Here is a 6927-nt window from a genome sequence, read left to right as displayed (position 1 = left end):
TTAAAAACATACGTGCATGTAGGACAACTCAGAAAAGTATAGTGAATGGATGGAATCTACTGTGAGACAAAATGCTACAAACACCATTTAGTTGCCATCAATAAGAAATTTACTTGTTCTTAAAAAATCCAAATGCTGGCATTGTCCAGAAAAATTAACAGGTTTATTTATATTGTTACAACTATTTGAAACTGCTGAAACTTGTTCACTAGAACACCTTGACTTGCATTAATGCTTTATGTCCCCGCATTTATATTTCAAACATTCACACACAACTGACAGTGGAAAAATGGCCAATACCTGATTTCTGTCCCCTATTTTCCACTTGCAATCATATAATTAGGTACCTTTTTGAGTCCATGTAAAAAAAATATCTAATGTTCAGAACATAACAGAAAGGAGAAATTTTTTTTTTAAGAATGAAATGTTTCCCATCATAGTGGATTCTTAAGCACATTCTCCATGTATGTGGCATGCTAGCTGGATGCCTTTTGGCATAATTGTTAACACGTTTGGCATGGAGAAAGCACACAGGTTGGTGTCTTCCAAAAGGCCAACCAGATAGGCTTCACTGGCCTCCTGCAAAGCACCAAGAGAGCTGCACTCTGGAAGCGCAGGTCTGTTCTGAAGTCCTGAGCAATTTCTGGCGCCAGACGCTGGAAGGGAAGTTTGTGAATCAGTTCAGCTTCTCTGATAACATCTAATTTCACGAAGTGCCCCAGTACCAGGCCTGTGACAATGAGAGGGCGCACTCTCGTGAGAGGCTTTGGTAGCCAGTTGCTTCCTCGGTGCTTTACCATCTGGCGATTTGCGGGCAGTCTGCTTTGTACCAGCCATGGCATAGGGACCTCTACTTACCCCACTTGTTCTGCTGGAGCTCTGCGAGCTGGAGGAGGTGCTGGCGTTAGAGCGTCAGCGGCTGCGAACAACGGAAGAAGACCTTTTTAAATAAAGGAAATGTTATTTTCAAATAGTCAAGGGATTGGGAAATGTGGACCTGTATAAGGAAGTTTGGCTGGAAAACATCGCATGTGAAGGAACTCTTGATTTTTCTCCCTGTCCTTTTTTCTAGCCTTCAACCCAAGTGCTCAAACCAACCTTGATTCCTCAGGCCAGGACCAACATTCACCAAAATCTACTTAATTTTTTATTTCTCTCCACTGCTGCCAACATACCCTAAGCCATTAATATTTCTCACCTGGATAACTGCTGTAGTTCTAACACATCACTTTTTATCCCTGCCTCCTCGTTCGTGCTGCGGCCTTGCACCACCTGCTTCTGTTCTTAACATATAACCTCTTACAATGTCCCAAGCTCATTCCTGCTTCTGTTCAACACATGTTTCTTTTCCATTAAACACTTCTGGTTCATAGCTTGGCTGGCTATTTTTCATTCTGATCTCAGCTCAACTTTTAATTTCCTTAGAGACAGGTTTAATTCATTATTAACTCTCTAGCACCTAGAAACAACTTATACCTACTCAAATGCTTGTTAAGAAGTAAAGTAAAATAGATTGTTGGGTTGGAAATGTAAGTGGAAACCAGATTAAGGATATGGATACAGACAGCATGCTTGATTCTTCAGTTTCAGCCATGTCTAGCCTTCACTGACATAGGACTTCATACTCATTGTTTCTGTGAATGAAGCAATGTCAAAGAGCTTAGGTCCTAAACTTCACAACTGAAACTGGTATACCTGATATCCACAGCAAGGATGTACTAACTATTGGCCGCTTCTCTGTTCTTGCATGTGATCATAACCTTGCAAGCATTCTTCGTCTGATTCCTGAGGCTCTTTACCGACCAATTTCCAGCAATTTAGGCTGACCAGTGTATTGTAGGTTCTTGCTCTTCTGCACCTGTACAAGCTAATATCTCTAATGGCAGTGTATAGACGAAAGTTGCCATTTGTTTAAATCACTGCTGAAACAATCACTGTAGGGCAGCCAAATTTTAACTTAACAATAAAGATCAGAAACAGACACCAGCGGGCAGCTTTCTGCCAGGCCACAAGTTACAGAACACAAACCTGTCGTATCTTCCTTAATTCTCAACTACTTTAACATTAATATGAGAAGCCTGATCACTACGGATGTATTTGCTGAAAGACAGACTAAAAACATTAGGGGTTTTTTCCTACTGATTGTGAGATATCTGTATTGAAAACTTGTATATGAGTTAGGTCTATGGCTTGTGTTGCCGGCTGGGGTAATTAAGGTGGTCGTACATAATATTATTCCTACTAAGTTTATTTTGACAGGTTTATATGTAAACTTCTAAAAAACATTACACTTGTTTCACACCTTGTAACTCCTGGGTATATTCTGTTACGATATTGCCACCTACTTGTAGTATATTCTCATCCCCATGAGGGACGTAGCTACAAGAGTCAGAAGCAAAGGGAGGAAGAAGTTTCAGTAAGAGGAAGATGATCTACAGTGTGGAGTGCAGCTGAGCAGTGAGCCGAGCAGGACCTGGAACACCGCCAGCAGCTTTGGAAACTGGTTTCACCGATCGGAAAGAACGATTTCCGCGGAGAAGGTATGTACGGGCTTGGGCAGAGAAATAGAAGAATGACATGAACAACTAAAGATGGAATTAGTGGTGAGGATGTGCTTTTGAGAGATTGTGAGGTACTGAAAGGAGATGAAGATTTTGATTTTAAGTGTAGGAAAGATTTGAGTATGGTTATAGGCAAAACAGATATGGGAGAAAAACATATGTAGAGGGGAGGCAAGGACTGGAATCAAGAGCAGGTGAAGGGATCAGCCTTGGCACGTCTTTCAGAGGATGGTTGGCCAGAGTTCAGTGGGGAAGGGGGCACCAGAGGAGCACTCGCTGAGTGACCGCAGTCCCATCCAAGTGGTGAGAGTATTTTGGAGAGAACCGAATGGAACAAATGCCGTCGTGCAGGGCACTGGTCGTGGGGTAAATATACAGTAAGGAATGATAGAACTGACGGTTGTTTCTAAACTGAATTGTTAGACTTGTTTCCCTGCTCCTATTAAAAGTATACTTGTACGTGATTCAGAACTCACGTAGTATAGGAGGACGCAAATGAAAAGGTTTATGAATGACAAATATACCTCTACCACCGAGTTTAGCTCCCTAGAGGAGGAACTACTTGAAACAGTCCAGCTGTTTTTGTTTTTATTTTTTCCGGTAGTTGCCTCCATAACTCTCAATATGTTTATACCACTGTTTCTTGATTTTTTAATTTTAGGCATCATTTACTGGTTTTCAAGACTGATGAAGATTTAACTCACAACACTTCCTACCTTCCTCACATCCTCCTTCTCGGATCATAGTGTCATTACTTGGGGCTCCTTCATAGACTGTTTTTTACAATGTCTAATAATGCATTTTCACCTTGATTTTATTGGCTGTCAACAGTATTTCTTAGCTCTCTAGTGTGTAAGATGACAATATTAACACCCCTATGTTTCCTTTGGGCTCTCCTCCCTTCACTCTCTTTTTAAAAGGCTTTATTTCTTTTTAGAAAGAGGGGAAGGGAGGGAGGAAGAGGGGGACAGAAACATCGATTGGCTGCCTCTCGCACACGCCCAACTGGGGACCTGCAACCCAGGCATGTGACCTGACTGGGAACCAAACCTGTGACCTTCCGTTCGCAGGACAGCACTCCATCCACTGAGCCACAGCAGCTGGGGCTCTCCTCCCTTCTCTCGGTGTTTGTCATCTGCATTCTTACAGTTACATTATGAAGGTTGATAATGTTTACATTCTATTTTATGATCATTAATAGTCCTCAGCTGTATAGGTTGATAGATATACTTCACTGCAGATCACAATTTATCTACTATGATTACATTTCCTTCTATAGCTTTTTGTTTTTCTTTGTGTTTTTAATTCTATTTTCCCATTGGTCTTTTGGCTTCTATCATAGCCACAATCATTTCATGTCTCCTACCATGTCTAGTATTATAGAGCCTTTTGCTGCAGAAAACTCTCCCCTGGAGGCCACTTCTTCCTTGCTTCAGTCTGAACTTACTGCTTTCTCACCCTAATACACAGCTTAGCTGCTGTCCTGAACAGACCGAATCCATTATTTTCTAGATCCCATGCATGACAGCCATTGCTTTTTGCCTTTGTCTTAGGGAAGATCCCCTAGAAGTAGAAGTTTGAAAAATTTTGTGAATAGTTACAAGCATCATAAATATCTTTCTCCAACTTGTGGCTTGTCTTATATTAGTAGGGATCTCTGTTGATATACTTCAGAAATATTTCAAATATATCTTTGCAAAAATTGAATATTCTCCTCCCCCTCACATTAATTGTTCACCCTCTGATACACAATAACTACCTCCACATAAGACTTTTATCGCTCAATCACAGTACATTCTAATTGACTTCATTCAATTAGTTACCTCCTTTCCCCAGAAGGTAATGTAATTACCTTGCTCTAGCACTTAGCCCAGTGCCTGGCCATAGTAAGTGCCCAATAAGTATTTCTGTGAAGAAATTACACCCTTCAGACTGTGGCCATTCCCTTTCACCCCTGCTATACCACTCTATCATGGTCAGGGCTCTTATCTCAAATTCATAATCCTGGCTCACTTAATCAGATCACTTACCAAATGGTTGGAATGCTAGAGAAACAGTCCGAGGTAAATCTAGGAATGGCCCCAGAAACATGCTCCAGCAGTGGCTGAGGGGCAAACTGCTGCTACTGCCGCCACCCCCCCCCCCAAACATGGAGAGCCAGGAGCCCAACTTTGACGTAACCACTGTTGTCCCCCAGACTTGGCCACCTCTGCTGCCACCTTCATTGGCAAGTGGAAGTTCTGGGCAGAGCCTATTTCTTGTATCCTAAGTATCCCGTCTTGTTCAGATGAATCTGCTGGTCTAGGTCACATGACTGCATCCAAGCTGCAAAGGAAGTGTGGATTGGCGTCTCGATTTTTCTATCAGGAGGCAGGACTAAGGTAGAAATTTTCTTAAAATACAGAAAAGAGGACAGGCAAACAGATATGACAGATGCCGTTACACCTTCCAACACAGTCCAATACAAGAGTCTCTTAAACTAAATAGCAAGGTTGTATCCCAGTTAAGTCAGAACATTTGTACAGTCCTAATCTTTGACCTATTTATCTTTCCTAGCTGACCCCAGAGTTTATTATTTTCCTCATCAAAAATGTTCTTTCAGCCCTGGCTGGTGTGGCTCAGTGGATTGCGTGCCGGCCTACAAGCCAAAGGGTCACTGGTTCAATTCCCAGTCAGGGCACATGCCTGGGTTGTGGGCCAGGTTCCCAGTGGGGGTGTGTGAGAGGCAACCACACATTTATGTTTCTCTCTCTCTCTTTCTCCCTTCCCTCTCCTCTGTCTAAAAATAAATAAATAAATACAAGTCTTTTTTAAAATGTGCTTTCAGAAGTCCCTCATTTCTTGGTTCTGCTTCCATCGAATCCTGCAACATGACAGAACTGGGCAGTCCAGGACAGGGACTGAATATGTGGGAGAGAGAGGACTGAAAATTTGGTTAATACTATCTTAAAATTATATAGTACAGTCCAGCTTCCAATATACTTTCTCATCTCGTCTGAATCCATCAACAATACACATTTAAGTTGTCCTGTTTTTGCCAATTAAAAAAAAGACAATCTCGGGTTTCTCACTTTCAGAAAATTTATGGATAAACAAGAGGGGGAGGCTAGAATGATTTCTGTGGTAATGGATTAGAGTTGGAGACATTAGTGTGAACTTATGTTTTTAATTTATAGTTTCCTACATATATTAATAGAAATATGTATAGATATGTGTATATATACAGGTTAGTATACACATATTTCCTTGCTCTCTGGCTGATATGGCCTAGAAATAAAAACAATACCCCAAAAGCAATGAGGCCCAGATCTTAGTTTCGAGTATCCTCTAATGAAAGGAACCAGGGCTTCTTGGAGACACGGCTGATTCTAGGGCTGGAGAAGCAATAGACAAGATGAGCCTGCCGCATAGCATAGTGCTAAAAGATGAGGAAGTGCTGGGGGGGGCAAAAACAAAAACAAAAACAAAACCCTTCCACAATGGTGGGGGGGGCGGTGAGGGTAAGTCAAAAAGACAGGAACCCACTGAAAGCTCCCAATGGATAGAGGCTGAACAACTTCAGCAATGAAATAAAGTATCAGATTATAATCGAAAATATAAATACTTAGGAGCTTATACTTACATGAATAAATAATTGAATGAATAAATGGGGGAGAAGAGACAAATCACCCATGTAGAAGAGTTCCACATTTATGTAGGTACTCAGTCCCTATCCTCCACCTTAAGGAGGTGGAGCATAACTTCCCACTCATTATGTGTGGGCTGCATATAGTGAGTTCATTCCAAAGAGTATGGAAAGGGCCTATACTAGCTTGCTGTGGCTGCCATAACAAAGTATCACAGACTAGGTGGCTTAAACAAAAATTTATGTCTTCACTGTTCCAGAGGCTAGAAGTCCGAGATCAGGGTGTTGGCAAGTTTGTTTCCTCTGAGGCACCCCAGCTTGAAGCAGGCCGGCTTCTCCCTGGGTCTTCACATGGTCCTCCCTCTGTACATACACGTCTGTGTCCTGATCTCTTCTGAGGACACTAGTCATATTGCATTAAGGTGCAATTGACCTCATTTTAGCAATTACCTTTTTTAAAGACACTATCTCAAAAAACAGTCACATTCTGAGTTATGAGGGCAGGGGTTTAGGACTTCAGTGTATGAATTTTGAGGGGGCGTGATTCAGCCCGTTGCAGGGGGAAGAGAAGTCGCGCCCATGGAGATGCTCGACGCCAGCTGAACCGGGCGATGGAGGACGACATCAACAGTGACGCCATGCCGTGTTGATAGTGTGCCCCTCGATGTGATAAAAATGCCACTCTACCTCTGTGGTCTTGTAGCCCCAGTGTAATGAAGACTGAGGGACATTCTAAAAATA

The sequence above is a fragment of the Desmodus rotundus genome, chromosome 7, assembly GCF_022682495.2.
Source record: "Desmodus rotundus isolate HL8 chromosome 7, HLdesRot8A.1, whole genome shotgun sequence".
Classification (NCBI taxonomy): domain Eukaryota; kingdom Metazoa; phylum Chordata; class Mammalia; order Chiroptera; family Phyllostomidae; genus Desmodus; species Desmodus rotundus.
This window is presented reverse-complemented; position numbering follows the sequence as displayed.